This window comes from Hemiscyllium ocellatum, chromosome 23 (genome assembly GCF_020745735.1).
Source record: "Hemiscyllium ocellatum isolate sHemOce1 chromosome 23, sHemOce1.pat.X.cur, whole genome shotgun sequence".
Classification (NCBI taxonomy): Eukaryota; Metazoa; Chordata; class Chondrichthyes; order Orectolobiformes; family Hemiscylliidae; genus Hemiscyllium; species Hemiscyllium ocellatum.
The window spans coordinates 44955545-44972130 of record NC_083423.1 but is presented as its reverse complement, the minus strand read 5'-3'; positions in this window follow the sequence as shown (position 1 = coordinate 44972130).

Below are 16586 nucleotides of genomic sequence, written 5' to 3'. Positions count from 1 at the left end.
TTTGTCAGGTTCCCTTGAGACACATTAGTGCTGGCTGTAAGACACAACTTTATTAAACCATGTTATTAATATCTAGCTACCCCCTCAGAAGCAGCTTCTAATATGGTAGCAATGCATAGCTTTACGACTATGCTTGATTTCATTGGCAGATTTCCTTTGAAGTCCGGAATTTCCTAATGCAAAACACACTTTTAGCAATTGCCAATATAATACACAATAAGAATCCACAAATCTTTTTGATGCATAATGATAGTCAGTACTGTAATATATTGAAAACTTTGGCCCTGCAAACTCTACAGCAGGTCTCTAGACTTTGGGTTCATATTGCGCAATGAATTAATGAAAGTATTAATGTAAATCTGTATCTTATTTAGGACAACAGTTATGAGTAAAGCACCACACAGGCACACTGATTATTTGCATAAAACATTACAACTTTAATCAGTGGTTTTCTCGGAGTCAAGTTTTATATTTTTAAAGCAATTTTACTTCTTATTAGCTGCATTAATTTTTTTTGAGAAACATTGGCAACACATGGTGACATTTATTTGGGGCCCTTTTTTCCCTTTCCCTGTCGTAGAAATTTAAAGATAATGATGTCCAATTAGATGTACTACAGTACCATTCAGTACATCGCTTACATCTACAGAATTCTTATCCACTGGTATCAAGCTTGTAGCCAGCTGACAAGAAAACACTCAGGGCTTGTAGCATGATAAATTCTCCCCACTGTCCATCCTGTTGCAGGAGGTAGCTGAACTATTGTTAACCTGGTTTATTTTGCCCATCCTCCTTTTACAGGGCCCACTTTGTCTGAATTATGAGAGATAAACCACTTGGATATTTAATGAGAAAAGTCACTTGTCTGAAACAGGACGTAGTTTATTGCATGACCAGTTACTTGCCTGTGATAAAGATTGCTGCAAAGATTACAGGCTGAATCTTACATTTATTTTGGCCAAATCTGACTCGCATCAATATTTTTGGTAGCATTGCTGTTGTGAAGCCTAACTGCTGTTCTCACTATATCTTCCCAACCTGTCTTCATTAACTAACTACCCTCCCCTGATGGTGTTCATCATCTCTGATTCCGGCCTTGTTGTATCTTGCAACGTTCCCAGAACATCTCGCCAATCAGTGGATATCCCAGAATTCACTGGTATTCCTTATTCCCATGCCAGCTTTGAGGGCCCATAGTGCACTGGAAAAGCTCCTCAGTCCAAGTTGCCCTGAATGGTTTCTGATGTTTGCACTGGACATGGCAAATGGGAGGGTGGGGGGGGGGAGGGGCATTGGTGGCCCACTGTGGTGGCAGGTGAACTGGATGCCCTACTGAATGGGTTGGTGCTGAGACAGGATTTCCTCTTGCCCAAGGACTAGAACCCTGAGAGATAAATTAGTTAACAAAAACTGTAATACTTGGAAAGGAATACACTGGATGTACTGGAGCACTAATCTTAAGGATTCAAGACAAGTTGGATCAGTATGTTACATTTACATGCTTTACTGGTTTTCCTTTTGGGATGCCAGACCATGCCAGCCTGGTCCAAGGTTGTCAATTGATTTACTCCATTTACAGCCATCTGGATGAATATACAGCAGTCAAAAGGAAGGTCAATGACCTTCACCATGCTGCCAGGAAAGTGCCATCATCTTTTCTCCAATACCTCACTATCTCCACTACTCTACCCACCTCCCACCAAAGGATATGCTCTACCACTTTGACTATTGCTCATAGCATCTTCCCCACTCACTCTCACCTATCACCTGACACCACACCCTCTGGACTCACTCGGGACATCTTCCCACCTCTACCGAAAGTAACAGCTGTTACCCCTTAGAACTGCTTTTCAAAAACAGCCCACAATGTGGCAGAGAGACTCGAGACAGGCAGCTCAACTTTCAACTCCTCAACTCTTTGGTTCAGAGCATCTTGAACCTGACTGCCTGGAGCAGCTGCCTGACCACTTATAAGCCTCTGGACTGTTATTGGAGCGTCCTCTTAACTTAATGTCCTGGAACCCTCTGACTAAAGGTTGTCCCCCTTGACTTGACTGGGGCCTGCATGCATGAAGTAATATAGGCCTTCTGTATCTGGCTGAAGGGGCAAAGCATAACTAAGGCAAGGAAAGGCAGGGGGCTGTGAGTATCCAAGTAGGCTCAAGTGAGTGTGTGCTGTGACAGTGGGTAGAGATGCAGCCTGCTCCAGTCCATGAGCTGGGTGCTTGTGCCTGAGTACAGTGTTCTTGCCGCATCATAACAATGAGACTTACCAATACTGAAGTACAGAAAACATTGGAGATGTGACATGAAGCTTTGCTGATGTTGTCAGATGCCAATGTCTGTGGAGGTGGGGTGGCGTGGATGTGGCCTGTGCCCATGGAGTGTGGCCTGTGCCCATGGAGTGTGACCTGTGTCCAACATGGAGGTTGCTCGGAGTCAGCAGTGAGCTGAATTCACCGCCCGACCTGATCTCCATTTCAAATTCTCCGGACATTTAGCTTGCTTGCAAGTTCGCTGAGATAGAAAACTGAATATTGATGAAGTGCATTGGAAAATCAACAAGTTGATTAACAAACAATAATCCCCCTGAACTGGCAAGTCCCTGCTGCCTCATGAACAGCTTGTGAGCAGCATAAAAGTTGCAGCAAGACATTCCCAACATTGATTTCAGCCTCACTAAACATCTAATGAAATTCTGTCACAAATCCCAACACAGTCCCCCTCATTCAGATTCCATCCTATGAGAGAGATATTGATGTTACATTCATCTCCTTCGAGACCCAGGACTGTTCCCTTGCCAAAGTTCATAAAATGTCAGCGGAATGGGCGGTGCTTAATGCTCTCTCCCAGCATTAACCCTTTCAAAGTCATTATACGATGGAGCTGAGGCTAAAATTACACACCTGTTTGGTTATATGTCATCTACGGCCCAGTTGGTAGCTCTCTCACTTCAAAATGCCTGGATTCTGGTTTCAGGTCCCACTCCAGGAATTCTGTCTGAAAACCAAGGCTGAGGGAGTGCTGCACTATTGGGGGCGTTGTCCACTTGGCGAGATGGTAAACCAAGTGCCATCTACTTTCTCCAGTTGATGATCCCATGGCACTATTTTGAAGAAAAAGAAGGAGAACATTACAATATCTGATCATTATCACATTGCTCTTTTGGAAGTCTATTTGTGGATAATTTAGCTGCCATCTGTTCAAGCTGACAACAGTGACTACTCTTTAACAGAGTTTCATGCATTAGAGATGTCCAGTGGTGACGAAAAGCTCTATATCAATGCAGATACCTTTGTTTGCTCCTTGTTTTTGGAAGGCTTTGTAAGATACTGTGTCACTAGCAATGTTTTGCACACATGTGGTGCATATTTTTGATATTTGATTGTTGACAGATTGGGTTTCAGTGGTTAAGATACAGGTCAGTGATTATCCATTAGGAGAAAGTGAGGACTGCAGATGCTGGAGATCAGAGTTGAAGAGTGTGGTGCGGGAAAAACACAGCCGGTCAGGCAGCATCCGAAGAGCAGGAGAATCAATGTTTCGGTGAAGGCCTTATGATTATCCATGCTAGCTATATATAAGGCCCTAATCACAGTATATGGTCTTACAGAATGCACTTTACATTTCTGAAGCAGACTCAACTGTGAAACAGCAAAAATTTAAGTTTATCAACATTTAAAGGTTCTATATAAACATCACAATCAGACAAGCTAATGCTGAAGAAGGAGATATTAAGACAGGTGACCAAGAGGTGGATTTCAATACGTATTAAACAAGGTGCAAGATGTGTAGAGGCAGAACAACTTTTCCATTTTTAAGCATGTGTGGTAGAGGCACTGCTGGCAAAAAAGGGGGATGAAAGCAGGAGAGGGATGTGCGATAAAGGCCAGAGTTGGAGGAGTTGTCAAAGGTGTGTAGGGTTGGAAGAAATTACGGATGGTAGGGCAAGGGCATGTAGGGATTTGTATACAAATACGTACATTCTGAATGAACTCAGTCAATCTTTCGCATGAAACAGTTGATTGTGTTGTTAATATTTCTGGTTGCATTGCTGAGTTATTGAATGGATAGCTGACAGATTGCATGTTTAACAGTACATGAAATTAATCTTGGCCTGACAAGTCCAATAGTTTTGGATTCATTCTGATTATTTGACAATTATTAAATGGAACAATGAAAGTATGATAGTGAAGTTACACCATTCTGAATCTCTTATGGATAAATAGCTAACTAAGGGCCTCTTACCACCTTCAGTGGCATTTAACCAGCAGCTAGGGTGTGCAGTGGGGTGAGTAGGGGGTGAGGGAATAAGACATTTTCCGAATTGGGTAGGCAGCCTCCCAGCAGATTCTGTAAGAAGTGGAGGGAAAGACTCCTTTTGGGCACTCTTTGGTTTAAAGAAGGAGATTCAACGGACAATGGCCATTCCCATGACAACAGCTCACTCACCAGCCACATCCACCTTCTAGAGGCTACCTCACTGGTCCAGGTGCCCTCCGGTCTCACTGACCTGGTTGTAAGGACCATCCATGTAGCCTCCTCCTCCTCCTCCTCCTCCTGGGGCAGGCTTCAGTGTTGGCTCATATTTCTGGAGACTGCTAGCCTTCTGAACAGTTTGCTGCTGCCCCTGGGGACAGAAACTGTCACCATACAGCCCTGGGTCCTGCTGAGCACTGAAGATGATTCATTCTCTCCTTTCTGATCCGGCAGTGGAATCTCTAGCACCACCATGGGATCCAGCCCATTATGTTTCTTGACTATTCCTCAATATAGAATTAGCCACTGTGGGATTAACCTTTCAGCACTGTGTCCTCCACACATATTTAAGCAGAGAGTCAGCTTTTTCCAACACTGTGCTATTTAAGCACAAAATAAATGAAACTATACATCAAAATCTGTTCTAGTTTAAAATCTCCTTGATTTCCTTAGAGTGATTAGGCTTTATATAGAAAGTTGGATGCAGGCAATGACTGATTACACAGCACTCTTTCATTTAAAAGCTCAGATAATATCATAAACTATGAGGTTACAGACTTGAAATCACTCCAGGGCATAACTCATTTTCTGAAATATATACTGAGAAGCTTCTGGGCCTGGGATTGGGTGTCAGCTTGGCCTGCTCACTGGCTTCTCAGATTCTAATCCAGAGGTTTGTGGCTTTATATCCCAGTGCAGGATTACAGCACATGCTGACACATTTGTCTGCTACTGACGGAGTGTCAACTTTCACTCACTATGTATGTTCTCAAATCTGAGTCAAAAAGAGACTTGAGCCCAATAAAAACTCTCCAGTGCAGTATTAAGGGAGGGCTGTCCTTTTAGATATCTTTCAAAGAGACATTAATCTGCCCTCACAATGGAATACAAAAGATTCCATGACATGACTTCAAAGAAGAACTGGGGAGTTATCTCCACTGTCTTGGCTAACATTTACGCCTCATTTAACAAGTTATCTGGTCACGATCATGTTGCTTGCTCTGTGAAAATTGATTGTCATGTCTCTAAATGATGAGGTAGGAGAGGCCACCATCATTTGCCTCCCTCTGTATTAAGTAAGGAGAGACATGATGTGTTTTACCCATGACCGGAGCAAACGTAATTGTCATATTCGACTGAGGGATCCAGCTGTCTGGTGAAGGTCTCCACTGCAAAGTTAATTTCTCTAAGGCAGCAAGATTCATTGCTGGCTTCACTCTGGGAACCAATTCTGCTGATGTCAAGAACAAACAATATAAAAGCAAATCGTCATAATCCGACTGGACCATGGGACTGCTGTCTCATTAGAGAGAGGTGACTAGGAGTGATTTAACCTGAGGGTCATCTTGCCTCAGGTGAGGGGTACAGGTTGAGAAGGGGAGTCCTACATAGTAACCTTAGTCAGTGTGTGAGTTGAATCCAAACTGTTGGCTCCATTTTACATTAATAAACCAGCCAGAGCCAACTGAACTAATAGCAGCCTCCCAGTTAAGGATAGATTAAGGTTAGATCTCAACCTAACACCATGTTAAATTCCTCTCCTAATTGCCACCACTCTCAGCTGCAAGATTCCTATTACTTCACCTTCAGCTGGTCCCTGGATCCAACCCCTGACCTCCCACTTCCATCACTGACTGGAGTAAGTGTATTGAGAATGGATAGCATAATGAGATGATGATGTATATCATGATGTAATAGTGATATTAGCAGTCCTTAACAAAGGCTGAAATAGTCTATACTAAAGAGAGATGTATCCATTAACAGCAGCTTTATGTACAATAATGTCAATAAAAGATGTGACAAAGCATACTCGAGTCAGACAGCAGTCACTCATAGGTGAGGGAAAGCCAGTGCAGGGCATTGACCATCAGCAGAAACAAGGGTAGCCATGTCTACCATGTGTACAAGAGAACACTGAACTGCAAGCATTGTGGCAAAACAAATCACTCACCTCCCTCTTTCCAATATCCCCACTCTGTGAGAATTTTTGGCCCTGATTCTCTGATCTCCTTTGGCCCAATGTTCTCCAATGCTGTGATCCTTGATCACCTAAAGCAAGTGAAAACATACTTGACCCTTCACTTTCTGACCACCTCTCACAGAATTGTTCCCTTGTGGATGGAACCTGGGCCCAAAATCTAGGTACTATACAAATCTCACAAAGGTGACATAAACTGCATGGGGTGAGAAAGTGGGTTCCTCAAATTCCTAATTCAACATTTTGCATTAGTGCTCATTCTAATCATGATGTGGAGGTGCCGGTGTTGGACTGAGGTGGACAAAGTTAAAAATTACATGGCACCAGATTATAGTCCAACAAGTTTATTTGGAAGTATAAGCTTTTGGAATGCTGTTCCTTTGTCAGGTAGGAAGTGGGGCAGGATAATACGACACAGAATTTATAGTAAAAGATCAAAATGACATACAACTGATGCGATGTATTGAACAAACTAGATTGCTGTTTAATCCTTAGAATGGAGATACAAGTTTCAATTCATTAATGTGTAAATCCCAAAACTTCTTTCAAGTCATATTCCTGAGATAATTTAAGGTTTTAAAAAGAAAAGTGACAACTTGGCTCAGACAATGTATTAAAGGTTTGTTCAATACATCACATCAGTTGTATGACACTTTGATCTTTTAATATGAATTCTATGTCCTATGATCCTGCCCCACTAGTTACCTGATGAAGGAACAGCACTCTGAAAGCCTGTACTACCAAAGAAACCTGTTTGACTATAACCTGGTGTTGTGTGATTTTTAAAAATATTCTAATCATGTTAGTGCAAATGTACAGCTCTATATGGCAAAGACTGGGCAAGCACGGATTCGGGATAACATGAAGAGTTATAAAAGCTGTATAAAAGCCAGAAAAGAGAAAATTATGTTAAAGTGACAATGAAACTAGCACAGAGATTGATGCAAAAGAAAATCTGAAAATGTAGCATCATGGTGTGCATATAGAGAGTGACACCGGAGACTGAATACATTGCTGGGAGTAAGCAGTAAATTATTTGCTCTTTTAACAAAAGCTGTCTGCCTAATTTCATTCAGGTCATCAATAAACAAATAACTTTTCCAAGAAGGCGTGAGATGACAGGACAGGCTATGTGTCAGGATTGTGGTATTTGGGAAACTGTTGACTGCAAGACTCTCCCAGGTTCCCACATCTGCAGGAAATGTCTCAGCCCTGAATCATTCTGGCTGCTGGTAATTGAACTGTGGAGTTCATTAGAGACATTCCAAGACAAAAGGGAGGCGAGGAATTTCTAGATTATTTTATCAACCACACACCCAGAGGAAAGCATAGGCCTCGCGAGGGGTGTGAATGTTGGGCACATGGTTGTAGGGACATAAGGGAGGCAGAGAATAAGGCTCAGCAATGATTTATCCCATCCAACAGGTATAATGACTGGATTGCCTCTGATAACGGCTGTCCAAGTTGATGGAGGACTAGTATCGTAATGGGATAGTGATGGGGCACTGTATAGTTGGGCGGATAGATAGCTCCTTGCGTAGCCACTGATGAAAGCTCTTTTCCACTTAGAGCCAGGACCAAGGACAGCTTAAGATGGGTTTGGAAGTGGAGGAGGAAAATCTGGTTGTTCTAGTCTATATTGACCAAACATATGGCATCTACATGGAGAGGATCCTGCTGAGGGAGTTTCAGTTGCTATGAACTAAATTTAAAAGCGGGGTCTCTGGATTATTGCCCAAAGCAGGTATGAATTGGTGTACAGACAGAGGATAAGATAACAGATGCCTAAAGGGCTGGTATGGGAAAGGCATGTTCTTTTTCATAGAACATCAGCAGCAGCACTAGGGCAGGAATAAACAATACCAATGGGATAGGGTGTACAATACTTAGAGTAGGAGCAGACTCCAAGTGGAAACGGTAAATAGGGAAGACACAATTTTTAAAAAAATTGTCAGGTTTTCAACTTAGAGGCTCAGTGAGTTTTTTCAGATTGGTATAAAAGATCCCATGGCACTATTTTGAAGAAGGAAGTTGTCCATAAGACCATAAAATGGAGGAGCAGAAGAAGGCCAATCAGCCAATGAAGTCTGCTGTACCATTCAATGAGGTCATGGCTAATCTGATAATCCTAAACTCCACTTCCCTGCCTGATACCGTGATTCCCTTACCAATTAGAAATCTGTCTCAGCTTTGAATATACCCAATGACCCAACCTTTACAACCCTCCATGGTAACAAATTCCACAGATTCACTATTTTCTGACTGAAAAATAATCCTCCTCATTTCTGTCTTAAATGACTAAGTTTGTACTCTGAGGTTATGCTTGCTGGTCCTCAGGTATCCCAAAAGGGAAGTAACCTTAGCAGCAACTCAGTCATGCCCCCTGAGAATCGTATATGTCTTAATAGGGTCATCTCTCATTCTCCTAAATTCCAATGAGTAAGCCCAAAATATTCCATGTCTCTTGGTAAGAAAATTCCTCTATACTCTGAAACAACCTGCTGAACCTTCTCTGAATTATGTCCAATGACAGTATATCCTTCCCTAGATGAGGGAACCAAAACTGTTTACAGTATTCCAGTTGTGGTCTGTTTAGTGCCTTAAATAGTTTTAGGAAAACTTCCCTATATTTATACTCCACTGCTTTTGAACTTAAGGCCAACAGTCCATTTGCCTTCCCTGAAATTGGACACTGTATTTCTGTGATTCATGGACAATAGTGCCCGAATCCCTCTGTGTTGCAGATTTCTGTAGTCTTTCCCCATTTAAACAATAATCAGTGCCTCTATTCTTCCTGCCAACATGTATAACCTCACATTTTTTCCATATTATATTCCACCTGCTAAGTTTTTGCCCATTCACCTAGCCTATCTATATCTCTCTGTGGACTGTTTATGTCAGTCTCACCATTTGCCTTCCCTTTTATTTTAGTTAAAAATAACACAACACCAGGTTATAATCCAACAGGTTAATTTGGAAGTATTAGATTTCAGAGCTCCTTCATCAGGTAACTAGTAGGGCAGGATCATAAGACTCAGAATTGATGGTAAAAGATCACAGTGTCATGTGTGGTGAACGTATTCTTTTGACAAGGTCAAATTGTCCTTGTTTTTTTCAGAGAGATTTGAAATGACCCAAGGCTCCAACAAGCCTGGGTTTGAAAGGTTTATTGGGGCTGTTTTTGTTTACCCCAAATAGATAATGTATCTGGCCTAAGTCTTTCATCTCTTAAAAAATGGTTTAATCTGAGGGGAGTGGCCAGCTAGCTGTGTAGCCAGCCTTTGTTTTGATTAAAGTTAGTTGCAGCAGGCGATGTGTGAAAAAGGCTGTTGAACTCTCGCCACTGATTTGAACCTGTAACCTTTTGTGTCATTTTTAATGTTTGTGCTAAGGGGATTGTTGCAAGTATCTTTGGAACAGCATCATTAAGTTGGATAGTCTGTCAGGTCTGGATATGTTAAGTTATCTGGTATTCTATTTTCTGTTCTTTGTGTTTTATTCCATAATTTTGTAAATAAATTAAGCTTGTTTAAAACTTGGCAGTCCGACCAGCTCATTCACACCAGGAATATTCACTATACAGTTATCAAAAGCAAATAGCAAAGATACAGTCTGGGCTACCTACTTAAAAATGCTTTGAGGGGTTGGGCCTTGTCCATAACATATGCAATTAAAATGATATATTGAACAAACCTAGATTACTATTAAGTCTTTCATCTTTTAGAATGGGCTGCAAGTTTCTGTTCATAAATATGTAAACCCTAGAACTTCTTTTAAGTCACATTCTCGAGTTAACTGAAGGTTTTATTAAAAAAAAGGTAACTTCTCAGCTCAGACAATGTATTAAAGGTATGAGGTTAGAGTCTGTCTGTATCCCAATTTTAAGTCAGACTTGTTCTAAAGTTTTCCAAAGTAGGAAGATATAAAATGTTACATGGAATGACTGCCTGCATTGACTGTCTGCAGGTTATGTGCTTTTTGCGCAAAAATAGAATGTATCTGCAAATACAATTCTGCAAATGCACATTCACCCTATAGGTTTATTTGTTTGTGTTTGTGTGTGTGCATGTGAGGGAGAGAGAGAGAGTGTGTGTGTGTATGTGTGTATATGTGAGTGTGTGTAGGTGTGAGTGCGCATGAGAGAATGTGCGTTTGCACATCTGCAAGCTTGGTAGATTGTGAGTGTGATAGAGTATAAGCCTTTGAGAGGGTGTGTGCATGCGTGTGAGTGTGGGAGGTGTATATGTATGTGTCAGAGAGAGCGTGTGCATGAGAGAGTGTCTGCATGAGTGTATGCGTATGTTTGAGTGTGTGTGAGAGTGTATAGGCATCACCTATATTGTGACATGGACCCAAGATCCTGGTTGAGACCATCCTTGGCTATCAGCCTCTGCTTGGCCACTCTGATTTGTTGCATGTCCCGAAGTCCGCCTTGGAAGATGATCACCTGAAGATCCAAGGCCGAATGTCCCTGATGATTGAAGTGTTCCCCTACTGGGAGGGTAGATCCCTGCCTGGCGCTGATTATTTATCTTTGTGTCATCCATAAACTTGGCTTTTTACATGACTTCTGTCATCCAAGGCATTTAATATATTTCATAAATAACTGTGGCCCAAGTGCATCACTCCATTAGTTACATGTTGTCATCCTGAAATACCCCATTATCCCAAGTCTGCCTTCTATCTATTCGTCAAAACTCTCTTCATGCCAATATTCTTGCCAGACACCCTGCATTCTTACCTGATTAAGTGCACTGCCTTAACCTCTTAGAAATCTTTACTCTTTTGGAAATCCAAATATATTACATCTTCTGGTTCCCCTTAATCTATCCTGTTTATTTCATCCCCAAAGAACTGTAAAAAATTTGTTAGGCATGCTTTCTCCTTCATGATGCTGTGCTGATTCTACTTAATTATAATACTTATTTCTAAATTCTCTGCTATTACATCATTTATAATAGACTTCCAATGATAGATGTTAAGCTAACTGGTCTACAATTAACTGTTTGTTGTCTCCCTCTCTGTCTGAATAAGGGTGTTGCATTGTCAGTTTTCTAGTCTCTGGGACTTTTGCTAAATATAGAGATTCTTGGAAGATTACTACCAGTGCTGCCATTATCACTCGAGCTACTTTCTTTAAAATCTTAGAATGCAACCTATCAGGTCAAAGGGACATATCAACCAGACTATTTTTATATTACTTACTTAGTTTGCCTTAAAATATTTTATTTTCTTCTTCTTAGTTTTTTGGGGGAGAATATTTCATTGGCTTTTTATGTTTCGCAATCCTTTGCTTTACCACTAATCTTTGCTATGTTGTATTTTTTTTCTTTCAGATATATACCATTCATAACTTCCTTGGTTAACCATGGTCAGTTTTTTCCATTCCTTAAGATTTCTTCCTCGATGAAATACGTCTTTGCTGTGAGTCATGAACTGTTTTCCTAAATATGGGTCATTGTTTCTCAACTGTCCTTCCGCTTAAACTCCTTTACCAGTCAATTGCAACCAACTCGGCACTCATCCATGCGTAATTATCTTTATTTAAGTTTAGCTTATTGTTTCTGACATACATTTCTTATTCACAAACTGAATACTAAATTTTGCCACATATATGGCCATTGTTCACTTGGGGATCTCCTCTTTGAAAACCTGCTTTTTTTTAACACACTGTGAGCTGCAAAATAGCCTGATCCCCAGTTGAATCCACAACATACTGTCCCAATAAACTGTTTTGAATATATTCTATAAATTCTTCCTCATGCCTATCTTTTCCAATTTGATTTTACCGATCCACATGAAGATTAAAGTTAACCTAATGTCCTAAGCACAATCTAGTTCTCAAACAACATCACGAAACAGAAATTCCTGGATTTAAAACATTAATTCTGATTTTCAATCCTCAGATATTGCTCGACCTGTAGCACTTCCTGCTGTTAAGCATTTATAATATTTGCTTTTGTGTCAGGGAAGAAGGTATTTAGTCACAATTAACTCGTTGTTTCTGGGAGCTTTCTGTGTGCAAATTGAGTGCCAAATTTCCTGTATTACAATTACATTTTATTAATTGTAAAGAGATGTGTCACCTCATGTAGTCATTAAAAGCACTATGTAAATATTAGTTTCTCTTTCTTGAGACATGGGTGATGGAGAATATCTGGAAGAAATAAATCAATATTCATCATAATTGAGAAAGGATACAGGAGCATGGAACAAACTAAACTTAAATGGTTATGGAAGAATTAGAGTTATCAAATACAAAAAGATGGTTAAAAATAAATTAAAGAGAACTATCAACAAAACTGGTTTAAGATAATCTGTACAGTTAAACATTGTAATAAAACTGGTGAACTGAAGGTAACACTCCCATGTCTGGGCTCATTGCTTTCCAAGCTGGTTAATGTGCAGGTGATTCTTTCATTTCTAATACATATGCAAATTAAATAACATACAGATCTGACTATCATACCGTTCAAAAATGTTAATTTTGGCTCAAGTTGTCTTTTTTTGTCTCACCTTGGTTTCATGTAATTGGGCCAACAGTGGGTGGTCAGCTGATCACTGCACATTTTACAATTTTTACTTTTTAAAACCATTTCAGTCCATGATGGTGCATGGTAATTAAAATCAGCTGATGATTTTCAAAAAGTAATATTTTATCATGATGATGGCAACAACCATGACCAGAAACATGGCTCCTCTTCACTGGGGAAATGCCAGTAGTTCCAGCAGCGGCCACCACTCCCAATGGTGCTACTGGCTCTAAAACGTTGCTGACCATTGGCTGGACATTCTGCCTTGAGCCAGTTTCTGGCCTGACAGCTTCTAAACCACTACAGGGCAAACCTGGCCTCGTAGCATTGGATTCATCTCCAAAATTTCAGCTATAAGTTTGTGTTCACCATCTGTATATAAAATTCCGGCCAATGTTTCTACATACGGAGAAAAGCAAAAGTAGAGGACATCCATAGAAGACAGTCACCAAGAAACCCAGTAGGGAATTCAGAATTTTTTTTCCCAGAAAGTGATGAGAATATGGAGCCTTCTACCACTGCAAGTAATTGAGGTAGAAAGATTAGTGGTATTTCAGGGGATGGTAGATGAGCATATGAGGGTGAAAAGGATATAAGATTTGGCCATTTACGTTAAATGACTTAAGGAAGGGAGGAAAGTCGAGTGGAGTATTAACACTTGCTTGGATTGGTTCCAACAAGCTGCATTTTTCTGCATATATTTTGTATGTAAAATCTATGCAAAATGAAATGTTGAGCACAAGATTGTGTTATTGAACCTGATGTATTCTATTTTAAACTACAGACAGATTTTCACTCTGTACAGATGCTAGATATATGAAGCCCAATTGAAAGAAGCATTATAAAATTATGTACAACAGAATGAATTAATCTTATAAAACTGTCTCTTTAATTTTAATGATTATGAATTATAACTTCAAATACCAGCCTGCATTTAATTTTGGGAAATAAGCTTAAAGATTTATTTCTTCATGGTCTGAAATGACATTTCTTTTGTGTAAGTGGAAAAGAAGTGACACTGATCCTATGTATGACTCCTGAAGGACTTGAACATATTGAGTATGTGAACAGACGCTGAGACAAAAATGCAGTTAAGTATATCTCTAAACCCCAAAAATACAGAGTCAATATACCATCACTGCCTCTCTGGTGTAAAACCTTAACAAATTTATTGCAATGTGTAATGCATGCTTGTATAGTATAGTTACTTATTCAGCTTGACAGAAGCTGCTCCTATATTACAGTCCATCATTGCCTTCAGTCTAGAGCCATGGAATCTTCAGTGCAGAAGAAGTGCATTCTGTTCATTCATTTTCCTAGTGCTAACCATCTGATCCCATTTCCTTGATGTTCTACAAACGCATTTCTAAGCTTCTATTTTCAAACACTACTCCAATCCTTTTAAAAGGTACAAATCGAACTCCCAACAAGTATGCATTAGGTAACAGAACCAACTGCAATCTTTCAGCCTTGAAATGTTAGGGGGAAGAAAGCAGCTGATAATTGGACAAGTGGCCATCAAATTTACTTGTCATCTTGAAGTAATCTATTCTGTCACTTTCGCTTGGTTTTAGAATACTGTCTATAGTTGAGCAGGAAACCCTACAGCGAATCAGGCAAGCGGCAAATACAGTTTGTTGGAACATAAGTTTCTTGGTAGACCAGGAATAGATGTGAAGCCGGAAATTGTAATGTCTCCATTGATGTGAAAGTGTTACAGAATGATAGTTTCCATAGATGGCCTCCGTCATAAATACGGATATAGAAATGTATACTGGAACTTTTTACAAGGTTCATAAGAGCCTTTTGCTTTGGCAATTTATTTAGTTCAAGGCAAAATGAAGGAGGCAATGTTGTCTGTCTTAACATCCACCTGGCAACAAGCCAGGGTTGTTGATTATTGGAGATGAAATGGAGCCCAGATTGCTTCAGTGGGAAGAAGGTTAAAAACAAAGCAAAACACTTTTTCTTGTGTTTATTTGATGCATGCTACATATTTATGCCATTTAGCATTGTTTCAATAGGCAAATTAATTTTTCCTCTTTACTTTATCAAATCAACATAATTTAAAAATATAAGATAGGGAGAGAACAACCTGAGAAACAGTGAGAAAAGTCATTAAATAAAAAGGACATCTACTAAAAGAAGTGTTTTCTCTATGTTAGTGTATATTACCACTGTTGCCAAAGTGGGTAGACTATCTGCTGTGGCTCTCAAGTTAAAAAGATTAGGTGAAGAAAAAACAGACCTATATGATTTCTAGCACCCAAACTGATTCACAGATTAAGAAAATCCTTCACACACCATTCGTTACTTTGTCAAGCTGATAGAACAGTTAGCAATCAACCACTGTAATAGTACATTCTACAAAACAAAACTTCAAAACACTTTAAACTAAAATGGAAAGTTAAACTCAATGCACCAGTTCCTATGAGTATGTAACCCTCTTCACAAGGTATACAGATGTTTTGCTCAGCAGTACCCAGTGTGTAATTAGCCACATCTGTTGTGCAGTGCAACTGTCTAAGTGTTTTACATTTAATCTACGCAAAGAAAATCTTTAGCTCAGTATGTTCAGAGCTGGGTAATCTCACGCATCCAAGACAGCAGTCAAGAATCCTCAGGCATTCTGGACTGGTCACCAACCACAAATGTCATTCATGATTCCTTTCCAGGAGCTGTTGGTACAATTTGCAGAAGGGTTGGGGGTCAAGTAAACTTTCTTGCAGTACATGGGTGTTGGCAATACAAAGAGGTTTGCTGACAACACCCTTATCAAATATTGCACCAATACTCTCAAACATATGTAACAACTTCTCACTTGACTGAGCTGGGTACCAGGATGTTTCTTGCTCCTGTGGGATTGTACCCTAACAAAAAAAATCATGCTCCCACCTCTTTGACAAGATTTTGATCATTCTTCCTCATGTCCCCTGCTTTGGTTTGACATCCAGGCCTCCCTCAAACTTCTACCATAAACATTGGATTTCATTGTGTTACTATGAATATAAGCACAGGTTATTTTTGTTGTGCTATTTTACATGAAGAAAAGAAGAACAGAACCAGGAAGGGAGACAACCATGATAACCCTCTCACGGCCTGATCTGTCCGTGGAAAACCCATCCACCTTCAGCAACAGTCACAAATTGTCACTTCCTTGTGTCACTGAACATTGCAGCTTTTGCTTGGTCACAAACGTCAATTCTCCTGCTCCTTGGATGCTGCCTGGCCTGCTGTGCTTTTCCAGCAACACATTTTCAGCACAAAATCCAGCACAAAGTAAGCATATGAGAAAGTGAGGACTGCAGATACTGGAGATCAGAGTCAAAACGTGTGGTGCTGGAAAAGCACAGCTGGTCAGGCAGCATCTGAGGAGTAGTAGAGTCAACATTTCAAGCATAAGCTCTTTATTAGGAGATACCAAGCTAAATGTTTAAATCAAATTATATCATTTTGAATACAAAAGTTAGCTAATTACCCTTGTTGATTTCCTTAGTGTCTGTTCTCTACATATGTTTCCTAATGCCCGTACATGCAGTTAGTCTGTGTGAACTCCAGTTATGGTGCTGTATCCTCATCACCACTCTCTTTTTATT